This window comes from Podarcis liolepis, assembly GCF_965112155.1.
Source record: "Podarcis liolepis genome assembly, chromosome: 6".
NCBI lineage: Eukaryota > Metazoa > Chordata > Lepidosauria > Squamata > Lacertidae > Podarcis > Podarcis liolepis.
In genome coordinates this window covers 12,684,301-12,699,829 of record NC_139559.1, presented here as the reverse complement: position 1 = coordinate 12,699,829, position 15,529 = coordinate 12,684,301, and the positions used below count along the sequence as shown (strand labels likewise).

The 15,529-nt window shown below is 43.1% G+C and overlaps 1 long non-coding RNA gene across 1 annotated transcript; it reads right to left on the bottom strand.

The window, feature by feature from the left end:
- Nucleotides 1-255: 255 nt before the first annotated feature.
- On the bottom strand, nucleotides 256-15,273 carry LOC310708930. Its single transcript, XR_014527227.1, has 4 exons — nucleotides 15,155-15,273; nucleotides 3,213-3,397; nucleotides 2,663-2,797; nucleotides 256-425 (listed from the first exon to the last, which is right to left on the bottom strand). It is a non-coding gene; the product is annotated as an uncharacterized lncRNA (long non-coding RNA).
- Nucleotides 15,274-15,529: the final 256 nt, after the last annotated feature.

Below are 15,529 nucleotides of genomic sequence, written 5' to 3'. Positions count from 1 at the left end.
GCAGGAGCTGGGACAGAGCAATGGGATCTCACTCCATTGTGCAGATTCGAACTGCCAACCTTCTGATCGGCAAGACCAAGAGGATAAGTGGTTTAGACCACAGCACCACCCACATCCACTGATTGTACCATTGAAGAGCACCATAGTGCTCTCATACATATTTAATCATTTCAATTGAGTCACGTAGGATATATTCTCACTGTACTGCACCATTTCAGTACAAGAAAGTTGCTGAAACAAACACGCACACACACATCAGTGTCATATTTCAATATCATATATCGAACAAGCTCCTGCAACTCTAAAGAACTTCAGAAAATGCACATACACACACTTCGCTGACAAGCTGGTTTTTCTCAAGTTCTAACAATAATCGTAATAATAATTTCCCATATTTATGAGACTTCCACTCCTGATCTCCAGTCCTGGTGAAAAGAAAACATATGTTACATAATTCATTAAACCCCAAAGGCTTTTTACATATATTACCATGCAAAAAAAAAGATGTGTTAACACTCAGGGCAAACGATTTTCAAGATAATTAAGAAAATGAATTGTGGCAACGTTACTGCAAGACTTGAATTACAAAAATACTTTCCAATGATATTTCCTCATATTGGTGTAGGGTGTTTTTCTCTTTCCAGTTTGACTCAGAATTTGTAATAAAGAGCAATGTGATAAAGGAAGCGCTATCAGAACATTAATTTTTTTCCATTTCAATCAAAGCTGTTCCTGGTTACCAAATTATTTAGAGGATACGCTTATTTTATAGCCCATCATAAAACCTTTGCAAATAAATACCATATATGTCTAGATAAAAGAGGCGCAAGAAGATTGTGAATGATAAGTGTGGAACTCTCAGCCCATATCTCATTATTTTTTTTGGCTTGGAATCATTTTGTGTATGTTAAGGTATAAAGTCCATCAGCCAGGTAATATATGAAAATGGGTGCATATTTCATCTTAAAAGTGACTAATTCAATGTACAGGATTCAGAAAGTGCTACAATGAAGATTTGGAAAGAACCAGGGATGGAATATCTGTAGCTGATAAACAGCTTCCATGATCAGCCAGTTTTATATAGCTATTGTGGACTTTTCTGGCAGGACTGCAATGCCTCAAAAATTGAAAGCTTATGCCCTTGGAAACACACCTGGCTTCCTAGCAGTACATGCGAGAAAGGATCTAGGGGTCTTGGTGGACCACAAGCATAACCGGAGTGAACAGTGTGATGCACCCACTAATAATTAATTTCCATGAGGAATTTTTTTTTTTTAAGGGAAGCTGATGTGGACATGTGGAGAGCTGAATTTAAGACTGAAAAAAATGTGAAACCAAGAGAACATGAAATAGACATATTCACTCATCCCTATGCCCTATGTATTAATACATGTACAGTAGCTGACACTTTTCAAATAAATCTTTTCTGGCAAAGAAACATGGTTTGTCTTAGTCAAGCTAGAACAGCTCGCTCAGGATAGTTTCTCCAGGGAGTGGTGACATAATACATCAATCCCCTTAGGGTTTGGGGTTTTTGTCATCATCATTATTATTTAATCAGTGCTCATTAAGCAAATCTCATTTGATCTTGCTGACCTTGGCAGCATTACAGAGTCTCGTTTCCACATGGCTGAAATGGTGCTCTTAAAAAAACAAAATGAAATCTCCTCAGTATTAGTAACCAAGAAAATAATTCCACCCAAATTGTGTGCATTCTTCCCACTCTTCATTCTTTACCTGCTTTTATATCTCTTTTTGATATATTCTCCTTTTGATAGAGTTAAAACTTGGTAGATCAGGATGCTGTGGACATAGCGTATCTTGATTTCAGTAAGGCATTTGACAAAGTCCCCCCGTAGTATTCTTGCAGAGAAGCTGGTAAAATGTGGACTGGATGAAATAACTATTATGTGGATTTGTAGCTGGTTGACAGACCGAACCCAAAGAGTACTCATTAATGGTTCCTCCTCATCCTGGAAAAAAGTGACAAGTGGGGTGACACAGGGTTCTGTCCTGGGCCTGTTGTTGTTCAACGTCTTTATAAATGACTTGGACAAAAGAATTGAGGGGATGATCATCAAATTTGCAGATGTCACCAAACTGGGAGAGGTAGCTAATGCCACATAAAAAAGAACCAGGATTCAAAATGACCTTAACTGGTTGGAGACCTGGGTCCCAACTAAAAAACGAATTTCAATAGGGAAAATGTAAGGTTCTGTATTTAGGCAGGAAGAGCCAGCTACACAAATATAAGATGTGAGACACCTAGCTTGCCAGAAGAGAATATTGCATGGTTTATTGAAACTCTCTTAGTTCTCTTCTTAGTTCCTTGGGAATTTATCGTGTGATTTCCTCCTGCCAGCTGAAGACATAACACGTCCAGTTCATGGACGAATTAGGCCTCCCCATTTGACCTGTGAGGCCATTTCAGTCTAGTCAGATCTACCTTCTCTACACCTAGCATCATAAAATAATGATATCCTAACAACAGCAACAGCAACAACCAAGTTACTGCTCCCTGTATTGAGTATGGGTGTATTTGGTTGCACATAAAGCTACTGGAAGTTTATATCAACTGTCCTGAAACTCTGGAATGAACTGAGTTGTGTAATTTCCCATGGTAAAACTGTACATTTATAAAGGTTGGTAAAACTAGTCTTACCTGATAAGTCTTCATCTTAAGCGGCTGTAGTTTATTTGCGGAGTTCTGCTTATTGTATTTTCTTCACAGGGTTAGGTTCATATTTTATTTTGTAGTTGTTTCATTTGTTTTACTTCATGTGCTGCACATCTGATGCTGTTGGAAGAGACAGCGAACAAATGATTTTTTATAAATAAGTAGCAACTGTGGGTTTGTCTCTCTCTGAATGTTTGTGCACCAACATGGCCACAACAGCCTGTACTGATTTATTAAGGAGGAATGCTCTGGACTCTTGAGTTCTAAAGAAGTAAGGACCTCTGGCATGGTGGACTAATTCTTTCCATATGCTTTGAACTGTTTCAGTGAATGTGCCTGCCCCAGACGTTGTCGCATTGCGAGTAAGATCTGAGAGATGCCAGAGTGTGATCTTTTTTGTCAGCCACTTAGCTTTGGGGCCTTCATTTTATTCCAGTGTAACTTTGCTGATGTTACCTGCATGTCTGAACTCAAGAACGGGCTTTTGCCACTTTAAACGGAAAGAAAGAATGCAAGAGACTATCAGAAAACTTACCGAATGTTTTATTCTCTCTGTAGTAGTCCCAACAGAATCAAAACAAGATCAGACAAATATATCCTTGTACTTTTAAGTGTTTCAAGGTTTGAGTTAGTCAGAGTCTGACGATCGCTGATGGTTGCAAAACTGGAAAGCTACGTTCTCCATGGACCCTCACTCCATCCCAGGCACTGTGACATCATCTGTCAGGGGCCAAAGTTATAGAGGGAAGGAAAAGAAGGAATCATGACCACCAGCTCGAATGGCAGTTGCTGGGAATTTCAGGTGAGGAGAGTGATGTTGTTAGACCCTCCAAGTGTCCCTATTTTCCAGGGACCATCCCGGTTCCTGATTTGATCCCAGAATGTCCCACTTTCCCTTAGGACGTCACTATTTGCATCAGAGAAATGTTGGCGGGTACAGTAGGACGTCCCTATTTTCATCAGAGGATATGGAGTTATGCGGAGCCAAGGAGATAAGTAACTACAGGGGTACCTCGAGTTACATACACTTCAGGTTACATACGCTTCAGGTTACAGACTCTGCTAACCCAGAAATATTACCTCGGGTTAAGAACTTTGCTTCAGGATGAGAACAGAAATCATGCAGCGGTGGCGCAGTGGCAGCGGGAGGCCCCATTAGCTAAAGTGTTGCTTCAGGTTAAGAACAGTTTCAGGTTAAGAACGGACCTCTAGAATGAATTAAGTTCTTAACCCAAGGTACCACTGTATACAACTTTTAGAAGACATCTGAAGGCAGCTGAGCATAGGGAAGGTTGTCTTTTTAACAAAAACATGTTTAGTGGCTTATTATGTTTTTATGTGTTGGAAGCCACCTATAGTCAGATGTAAAGGTAAAGGTAAAGGACCCCTGACCATTAGGTCCAGTTGCAGACGACTCTGGGATTGCGGCGCTCATCTGGCTTTATGGCTGAGGGAGCCAACGTACAGCTTCTGGGTCATGTGGCCAGCATGACTAAGCCGCTTCTGGCGAACCACAGCAGTGCACGGAAATGCCGTTTACCTTTCTGCTGGAGCGGTACCTATTTATTTACTTGCACTCTGATGTGCTTTTGAACTGCTTGGTTGGCAGGAGCAGGGACCGAGCAACGGGAGCTCACCCCTAGTTGTGGGGATTCGAACCGCTGCTATCGCGTATTCCTCGCGGCACTTTTAGCAGAATGCTCAGAGTCCCAGGTTCTTTAGTGCAGTATTTATTATTGTGAGCTAAATATATATACAAATATCTACAGAAGCAGTTCATATAATCACTGCATTCCATTGTAAGTCCATTCCCTCCTATTTTCTGCAGATCACTTTTTAAAGCCACCCAGACACCCACCAACATAATATTTAAATTGTATGCATTTTTATACACTGTTCCCTTTTTAAAAAAAAGTCTTTTGTATTTCCAAGGTTTGGGAACTGTGAATTAGGTCAGTTAGCTTCAAAATATGCTCTGAATGAAATCCTCCTCCATCCCATTCCCGGCTTCTTATGACTATAAACTACACCATTTCAGATGCAATGAAATCACATTCACCTTTGCAGCTATTTATTCTTTCATTTCAGCCATGAGACGATAGTGCTCAAATAGAACAAAAGGACACTGGATTGTGGTTGTTTCCCCCCCCCCCCCATGCAACACAATTGTTTCAATGGTAATTTCCTGCTGCCCCCTCTAATTAGCTTTCGGTGGTAATTCATTCCACACAATGTGAATTGCTCCTTTTGCAAACTTTTCCTCCTAGCCAATGATGGCAGCAATTCCAAGCAGGTGGGTGTTTTGTGCATCCTGTACATTTGAACTCATGCCTAAGTCTATGTGAATTGCACCAAACATTTGAAGAGTTATTCATTGGAAATAATGTTCAGCGCGTGCACAACTCTTTTATTCCTTCCCCCCAACACCCCCGTGCAAATTCTTCACAGAATCATCCTGAGTTTTGCTGATATATCTGTCATTTTTAAGTAGTGGCTATGTACTCTGGCTTAGCAGCATTTACAAACATGCTTTGTGTTGCTCAAAGGATATGCTTACTGTATACCTAAGTGGTATTTATACCATTTAAAATAGCAGCCCATTTCACAATGCAAGTCTCGTTGTTCCAGCATCTTAGTTTTAAAGATGTGTAGGAAATCAGCCCTGAGTGCTCACTGGAAAGACAGATCGTGAAGCTGAGGCTCCAATACTTTGGCCACCTCATGAGAAGAGAAGACTCCCTCGAAAGGACCCTGATGTTGGGAAAGATGGAGGGCACAAGGAGAAGAGGATGACAGAGGACAAGATGGTTGGACAGTGTTCTCGAAGCTACAAACATGAGTCTGACCAAACTGCGGGAGGCAGTGGAAGACAGGAGTGCCTGGCGTGCTCTGGTCCATAGGGTCACGAAGAGTCGGACATGACTAAATGACTAAACAACAACAACATTCTTCCAAAATTTACTCTCTTCATCCCTGACCACCAGCTATGCTGACTGCAGATGGTGGAATTTAGGTCCAACAACATCCGCTTCAAAGGGTTGTATTTGTATTTGTGTGTGTTGATTCACTAACTAATTTGGAAATGTAGCATATAATTGATGTAATAGTATCAATAAAGTGATGCCCTAAATAAAAACTTCAGATAAAACAATGCAACTAACCATCTACAGCAGCTCTGTTCCTTCATGTGCTAAACAGATGACTGCCAGCTTTGAAAATTCATGTTGAGGCAGAAAGGGAGAACAAATGACCTAGATTCCGTCCCCTCCTAGTCCAGACAGGTGACTGGTGCTGTCAAACCACATCAGGCTGACCATTCTTTTGGAGATGTATGCACAGTCACAGTCTAGAAAGAATCAGCACCATGTGCACACTCCAAGTTCTGGAAGTTGTTTATATCATGCAGCATATTTCAAAATATGCAAAGCAAACCCAACACGCTTCTCCACATGCCAAAGGGCACGTGAACAGACCTTCCCTCGTCAGAGCACTTTGCCTGATGGTGAAGTGTGCTACTGGAATATACATGTATCCCAAAGCATGCAATGATCCTACGGATGAATGCAATTTCATCCCATTTTAATTGGTGCAAGCTAGCATGCATGATACGTGAATGAAGCAATCTTCAGTACTTGTAGAATCCAATTGATTCATGAAATCAAACTGTTAACTTGCCAGCGAGCTTTCTATTGAAAGGGGTTTGGGAAGGGAAATTTAGAACTGGCTCAAGATAGCAGGATGAGTTGTTTTCTTTGGTTTTGCGGTGCTGATGTCAGAGATCGAGAAAAAGCTCACATGCTTAGCATGCCTAAGTCCCCAAATCCAGTCTCCAGTCAAAGGTGACAAGGAGGCCTGCGATCTGCTGATTAAAAACACACACATCACTTTCTATAAATATTTTTTTACTCAGAGCAGTTCACAGACACGATCAAGAAAACAATACAGTGGTACCTTGGTTTAAGAACAGCTTAGTTTATGAACAACTTGGATTAAGACCGCTGCACCCGGAAGAACAAAACACCCGGAAGTAGGTGTTTTGGTTTGTGAACTTTGCCTTGGAATAAGAAAATGTTCTGCTTCCTGTTGAGTGTGTTCCATTTGTAAATTGAGTCCCCCGCTGCTACGGGAAAGCACGCCTTGGTTTAAGAACGGACTTCCGGAACAGATTAAGTTCATAAACCAAAGTGCCACTGTATTGTGAAAGAACAACCATGGTACAATTTATAACTCTGTTCCTTAAAATTAATAGCAGGGACTCAAAATATAAGGGGAAGGGTCATAGCTCTGTGGTACCAGGGTCAGCCCTTGCTAATTGCCACTCTGCAAGGCTTTTTTGATACCATATTCCCAGCCCTCAAGGCTTGAGGCTCTGGCAGGGTCCTAGAACCCTCCTTCCTCCTTCCCAAATCTCAGTAAGTGTTTGCTTTGCTTTGGGAAGTAGGAGGAGGACTCTAGGAGCCTGCCAGAGCCCTCATGCCTCCTTCATGAAACTGGGCAAGCACTTGTCAGGCTTTGAGAAGGCACCTTTCTTGGCTGCATGCCCAGTGTGACCACACCGCTTGCACTGCCCTAATTCTGCCCTTCGTGGCAGAGCTGAAGGTCCTGGGTGCAATTCTCATGACTTCCAGGTAGAGCTGGGCGAAACTCCTACCTGAAATTCTGGAGACTTGCTGTGAGTCAGTGCAAACAACACAGATCTGTTTCGATACAAAGGAGCTTCCAATGTTCCTAATCATGGAGGGAGAAATTTCAGTTCATAAACTCAAAAGAACAGGGAGAAGGAAACCCTTCTGGAGTAGATGAAACACTGAAGTTCGCAGGAGGAGAATTATTCCTGTATATGAGGGCCCTGGCACTTTTAAGCCTTTCCGAGATTTCCTTAAGAATGGAGAGGTTTGATCTTCTTGAAGTCCATGGGATTCTCAAGAGTCTCCTCCAACACCATAATTCAAAAGCATCAATTCTTCAGCGATCAGCCTTCTTTATGGTCCAGCTCTCACTTCCATACATCACTACTGGGAAAACCATAGCTTTAACTACACGGACCTTTGTTGGCAAGGTGATGTCTCTGCTTTTTAAGATGCTGTCTAGGTTTGTCATTGCTTTTCTCCCAAGAAGCAGGCGTCTTTTAATTTTGTGGCTGCTGTCACCATCTGCAGTGATCATGGAGCCCAAGAAAGTAAAATCTCTCACTGCCTCCATTTCTTCCCCTTCCATTTGCCAGGAGGTGATGGGCCCAGTGGCCATGATCTTCGTTTTTTTGATGTTGAGCTTCAGACCATATTTTGTGCTCTCCTCTTTCACCCTCATTAAAAGGTTCTTTAATTCCTCATAAACTCCCTATTTAGACATTCAGAGATATTAGATGTTAAATGGAATCACGTGCAGAATTAAAAAATGAGCAGTGGATGGAAAATAAAATATAATAGTAATGGAAGAATTATAGAATTATAGAATAGATAAAAGTAAAATGCTGCATAGAAGACCATGGAAGAAGGATGGGAAGTCAACTTTTAAATTATGCATTAAATTATGTATTTAATTTGATGTTAATTTGCTTTAAAAGAAAGGAAATTCAATAAAAATTAACTGGCGAAAAAAGGGGTGAAGAGAGCCACAGTCTAGCAGCAACTGGCAGGCCTAAGATTCTCCAACCCTGCTTTAATGCCACTTAAATCATAAAACTAAAGCAACTATCAATAGCATAAATAGGATCATTCAACTCTTAAAAGCTTGATGGAAGAGCAATTTTCTTTCTGCTTTGCTGCTAGCAAACTTCCAAGTGAGAGCATCCCTACTGAAAAGACCCACCTCCTTGAAGCTTCCAATGGAATATCCACGCATGATGGGATCTGGATTGGGGCTTCAGTAAATCTCAAGAACTGAGGGAGGAGTTGGATATAAGGTGACTACTTATTCACCACCCAGAATGGAGGGGGTGGCAAACACAGCACAAATTTGCATACAAAAGTTGCATGTGCTTATATGTGTGAGCGTAGAAATGCAAATTTAGAAATAATTAGTATAATTTAAGTAGAAATGTGATGCCTCTCACTGTAATGAGGGAGAATGTGTGCCAGCAGAGCCACACCAGGCTATTTTTGCACCCTAAGCAAGGCTAAATACTTGCACTCCCCTCCTCAAAATTAAAAAATATATATGCTAACTTCAGTTTTCAAAAACAAGTTTCTGGTAGAAAACATTAACAGCCCCACACCTGAAACTGCTAGATTTGTTTTAAATTGCAAGAATAAGTAATACAATCTTTGATTATCTTTCTCAGATACAGAAGGAAAGGTGCAAGCACCCAAACCATTTTGAATAATCTCGCAAATCGCCATTTTAAAATTTAAGTCTCTTAAAAGTTTCACAGCAAAATCTCACTTTGCGTGTCTTTTCCTTTGCAAGTTTTGTCCACAATTCCCTCAGGCCGAAGGCTGACGCTAGGGCATGTTCTGTGGCTATAGTTGCCAAATCAACTATGTCTTTCGCAACATTGCAAGTTTTTATGTGTTTGAGCTTTGAGAAACTGTGCTAGGGATAGGAAATAAAAGTAAAATATTATCGGGAATGTATAAGATATAACTAAAACCAATCTGTTGAAAAGTGTGCCCTTCCAAGGTCTGTGGCCTAGGCGGCTGACAAGTTGGTGTAACTGCAATTTTGCGGGTGCCCAGGCACTCACAGTCCCACATAGATGCTGTGCCTGCCCACCCCTCGTCTCTGTCATAACACAAAATCATAACACCAGCCCTGTGTGCCAGCTCATTCTACTGCCCAGGTGCTAACTGTTGCTGGACAATCTTAAGGTCCCCAATCTCCCTGGTTATTGTTTATTTTTATTTATTTACCTGGGGGTCTCAGGGCGGTTCACAGAATCAAGACATAAAACCACAGAATACATAAAAACAACAACCCAATAGCTGCCGCCCCCCAAAAAAACATTTTACAAGGTCATAGGATGGAAATCAGATCAACCAAAGGCCTAGTTAAAAAGGAATGTTTACCTGGTGCCTAAAGGTGTATAATGAAGGCACCAGGCGAACTTCCCTGGGGAGAGCATTCCACAGATGGGGCAGAGAAGGCCCCGTTTTCGTATTACCACCCTCCAGACCTCACGATGAGGAGGCTCATGAAGGAGGGCCTCAGATGATGATCTGAGGGTCTGGGTAGGTTTATATGGAAAGAGGTGGTCCTTGAGGTATTGCGGTCCTGAGCCATTTATTTTTCTTTATCCTTCAACCAGACCTAGAGTGAGTTGCCATTCAAACAACTCACTTCCTCTGGAAAGTAAGGCACATGTCTACCCTAGGAAGAGAGCAGCTGATCTCTATAGAAGGGCTGGGGAACCTGTGGACCTCCAAATGTTGTTGGACTTCAACTCCTATCATCCTTGACCATTAGCCATGTTGGTTGGGTCTCAATGAAGTTGACAAGCAACAACGTCTGGATGGCCACAGGTTCCCCACCCCTGGTCTATGCCATAACACCAAATCTCTTTCTCTTTCCTCCCTCTTCCTGGCCAGCCCTTAGCTGTGAATATATAGTGCCAGCAGAACACCAATTGGCCTCAACCATAATATCAAATACAGCATGCAATACGTAAATACAATTGCCATACTGCTCTTTGAGGCTGTGATCACCGTTCTCTCACGCTAAAGGATGGATTAATATTACTCGTTCTTTATTTTATTTTATTTAGTGTTTGTTACAGCTGGAAATGAAGCACAACAAGGTTTTTCATAGTAAGTGCAGTCACGGTGCTAATGAAAGCTTTTATGACAATGTAACAATGAATTCCAACATTACCAGCAAGTTTAAAAGGGTCAAGTGTCCAACTTCAGATCTTTCCATCATTCACAAAGTTGCAAGATGTATACCCCATTCAGATACCTTATTTCCATTTCAACTGAATAACTTATTGTTGGCAGGAATGAGACGACTCAAGCATCTAAATAGTCATAATGGAAAACAATTCTACTCAGCCTTGACTCTGATCCATTTTGCAATTGATTGGCTTCACTTACTCATGATCTCTTTGCTCCACATTTGCTGAAATGTTGAGATCTAAGAAACTAACTTACATTTAGCCACATCAATGGCTGATCTTGCCTTGATCATAGCTCTGATTTATGGAAGCGACTGATCTGATGTATCTTTCCTGGGTGTCTCAGGCTGACATTCCATAAAGCTCTAATACCCAAGTTGTTTCTCTAACTAACAATGCAAAAAAATATTGAACTCCAAGCCCTCACAAACTTCACCCCAGCCTTTAATTCATTTCATTTATATCCCAGGACATGAATTCCACAGCACTCTCCTGCTTGTGATGTCCTGTGACTGGTATTCAGTTGCATGGCATCTCCCTGAATCCTGGGAACTGTACTTTGTTGTGGGTGCTGGGAATTGTAGCTTTGTGACAGCTGTCTGAACCCTTAACAAATTGCAGTTCTCAGGATTCTAGGCAGGGGGAAGCAGGAATGTGCTTTAATTCTACAGGGTGGAATTTAACATAGCACTAAAGAGATGGTTCCTTCAGTGCAAGCATTTCTGCTTGTCAGAAAGAACCATCTCCCCTCTCTTTCCCTTCCACAGATATGGGGAAGGAGGAGAAAGCTCCATTGTGCCAGCAAGCATCCATGTGCTAGCTTCCACTAGTGGAATGGGGTAGTTGAATCTGGCCAATCGTGTGTAGGCCACCTTAGTTATGGCTGATTACGGGGCTTTTTTTCAGCCAGAAGTCGCCGGAACTCAGTTTCGGCACCTCTCAGGTGGGCACCACTGCCATTATAATAGAACAGGGGGGGGGGGGGCGTTTATGGTGAGTTCTGGCACCTCTTTATCTAGAAAAATAACACTGCCTGACTCTGTTGGAAAGGTCAGGGGTGGAGCAGACAGGGCAAACAGATGCACCCTCTACAAACTGTTTTGCCCTCACACATTTGGCTTAATGCCTGAACAGAACTCATGTGAGTGATGCTATTCTGTGTGAATGCTGTCTGTTTGTGTGGTGCACTAAGACTGTGAGCATAAAAGAAGGATAAAGAATATGAATATAAACATTCCTTTCGTTCAACGTTTCACTGAATTGCAAGTCTCAGGTTAAGATTTACAGTGTTATGCCATCAAACAAGTTTTTGCATCGTAAATACAACTAGAACGATTTTAAGGAGATGTTCCTTCCCCAGGAAGCCTTTTAAATCGACACTTTCCACGATGCAATCCCCTGGGCGTATATGAGAACTTTGATATAAATGGTTTTCTCTGCTAGATTTCCTATGTTAGTTGTACTCTTTATTTACAGAATTGGGAACCTACCTCTCCCTGGTGCTTGATGCTTGTGTTTGTGTGGAAGTTGGAGGTCCCTTATTTCTATTGGCATGTAAAGGGGATGACTTCTCTGAAGTTAAGTCAGATGACCTCTCTCATGTGTTGAAAGGATACAGGTGGGGATTGTGGGGGCGTGCTGGTAAGCTTTCCCTTCCTACCAAGATGTGCAATGGCCGTGCCACCCTTGCTGTGAGTTTAGCCAGCATGTGAAGGGGCCATGAAGTTGTAGTCCAACAACTCCCATCAACCCCTGCCAGTGTGGCAAATGCTCGGATGGATGATGGATGCTTTAGTCCAGCCACACCAGAAGAAGAAGAAGAAGAAGAAGAAGAAGAAGAAGAAGAAGAAGAAGAAGAAGAATTTATACCCTGCCCATCTGGCTGGGCTTCCCCACAAAATATTTTTCTTCCAACAAAATATTAAAATACAGTAATGCATCAATCATTAAAAGCTTCCCTAAACAGGGCTGCCTTCAGATGTCTTCTAAAAGTCTGGTAGTTGTTGTTCTCTTTGACATCTGGTGGGAGGGTGTTCCACAGGGCGGGTGCCACTACCGAGAAGGCCCTCTGCCTGGACCTCAGTGTCTGGGTAGAACGATGGGGGTGGAAACGCTTCTTCAGATATACTGGACCGAGGCTGTTTAGGGCTTTAAAGGTCAGCACCAACACTTTGAATTGTGCTCGGAAACGTACTGCATCATATTGGCAGATGTGGCCAGTGGTGATCTCAGGTAGTGCTTACCAGCTTCCCCAATGCTGCACATCACTGCTGGATACTGAGAAGGAAAGGCAGTGAGGAGCTTGGTGATGTGTGAGTGCAATGGCAGGAATGTTGGATTGGCACTGTGCCTGCACTGATTCCCCACCGCATCTCCCTCTCAGTAACTGAGAACAAAATGGTGCTGGGAAGCCAAGCAATGCCATCCTGCCCGAACCCCTGTGGCAACCCCTGTTGTATATTGCCTACTGGGGCTTTACAAGTACTGGCGTATGACCTTCAGACTCTTTCAGGGAAAGGGGATCCTGAATGGAGAACATTTGTGTACATACGTGTGTGTGTGTGTGTGTGTGTGTGTGTACATACTAGGGACTCTGCCCCATCTCTGCTCTCCAACCCACCTACCCCTTTGGCAATCGCTCTTTCCCATACCAAGATCCCCTCCCTTTCCACCTCGCCCACCCCCTTGCCTATCCTCTCGCAGCTCACCACTCCCCTCACGGGTCATCCCAAGCCCCTCCACTCACAGCTTGCCCCAACCTCCACCTCCTTTGAAAGACACATTTCATGTGCAAGGTAAGTGCTTCACCCAGCAGCTTGCTAAACTTCTGGGTCAAGGGCCTCCCCTATTAAAGCTCATTGCAGGCACATTTAGTGGAAGGGGGAGGCGCAAAGTCCACCCCCCCACACACACTTCATTAAACAGCTCACCTGGGCCAGCCCGCCATTCTCTGTGTTGCAGCATGCATGGGAAGCCACACAAACTGCTTGGTGACATTTTACTTTTTGTATATACCGAGCCCCATCACATTGTCCCCAAATTCATGGTTGGCTGGGGTGTACCCACCCATTCATGGTGGGTGTACTGTTGAGGGGGAAGAATGTTGTCATGGGGAATGGGTCAAATGAGTGCAATCCTACAGCTCCTCCCAAATGCTTCCAATGTGTGAAGCAAGTTAGGTGAATCCCCACTATCCCCATCATCCCTGAAAAATGTTTCCTGTGGATTCAGCGGCTAGAATTTTTCAAAGCTGGTAAAAAGAAAAAAGAAAAAAAATCTCTTGTCCCTTCTGGAAATGTTTTTACTTAAAACCCACAAATTCAGTGAACATTAAGCAAAATTATTTTCACAGATTACTATCTTCAGTGGAACCAAATCCATTATCTTTGGGAGACAAGTTGCTTTATGACATGTTTTAACACTCACATTTGTTGCATAATGTCTCAGCACTTTGTAAGTGGGCTTTATGCAATGCTTCTTGAATTATACAGCTGAGCTTTTTATATAAAAAAAACCTTCCTCACTCTGGGCAATGATCTCAAGTAGTTGTTTTAGATAGATACCTAATTCTAAAACAGCGTTTTTGCTAGCTTTTCAGGATTATGAATGGTGCTAGAATTTTTCTTAAGAGATCTATTGAGTAATAAGTACTCCTTTGCACCCTGAGATCTCAAAATTTTGGAGATCTATTTCAGAGGCATATTAACACTTTGAACCAGACAAGGGGTGTGGAACCTGCGACCCTCCAGATATTGCTAGACTCCACCACCCACCACCCCTGACTCTTGGCCATGCTGGTTGGGGCTGGTGGGAGTTGGAATTGAGTAACATCTAGAGAGCAACAAACTGTGTGGAGCAACAACCCTGTAGGAAGGTGAAGGGCTGGGCTTCAGTCATTAACAATTTTTGAAGGGGGTAGGATCAAAGATACATAAATTGCTACTAGACATTCATATGGAAGTTTGAAAGGATTTGGGAGGAGGATTTAGCAATCTAAACTGAAAATCAGGTTTGGGGAACAATCTAGGTACAGCCCTGGCTTCAGACTTTTTCAGCTACGATCAGGGGCGTCTTACCTATAGAGGCTAGTGGAGCAGGGGTGCCAGGGCACCAGGTTCTGGAGGGCGCGAGGGAAGAGGTGGAAGCTGGACAAGGTGCCTCCCAGCATCAGCTCGCTGCCCTCCCCCAGCCTCCACCTCTTCCCTGCCAGAGGAGCTGCCCTCCAGCCACTGCCTGCCTCCTCCAGCTCCACTGGCAGCGCCGTCCTCCCTAAAAAACCCTCTGGGAAATTGGGGGGGGGGGTGCCAGAGGGAGCTTTGCACCATGGCACCAGATATGCTTAAGACGGCCCTGGCTAGGATATAGGAAGAGGAAGTTAAGGCTGTACTGTGATGACATTGGGCCCCAGAGAGATTGTCTAGAATCCCAAAGTCTACCTCCTCCTCTTCCACGTGCTGGAGAGGGTGTGGTAGTAAAGGATCTTTTTTGCCCATGTTGTGGGGATACTCAGTAATACCTTTTTGGGCATGGGTGATTAAAGAGATATCCTCCACTACTGGTCAGATACTGGCTCTTGACTCTGGGATGGCATTACAATCCTTTGACTTGCTGGATGGCTCCTTACGTTTCTATACTGGAGGGATGCTTACCCCTTCCACCAGGTGGGCAGATGTTGCAGATCCTTGTACCGGGTTGCCATCCTAGGGCAGTAAAAGAAAACAGAATGTACAAGGCCGGGTAGTTGTTATGGGAATTTCCCTTGGCTGTCTGGGCAGTTGGCTCAAGTTCCAGTATAGAACAATGTTATTGCTCGAGTGGGTGCTGGTGGCACTGTGGTCTAAACCACTGAGCTACTTAATCTGAAGAATAAAACACAGGGACAAAGTGGGCAGAAAGTTGTCAGATTCAATACATGCATTGCAAAGTCATGGGAGAGTGCAAAACATGCAGTCACTGTCTTTTGGAAACCATGTGACCAGATGCAAAGGAAAAGAGGGCTCTAGTCCCTTTAAGGGTATTTTGAT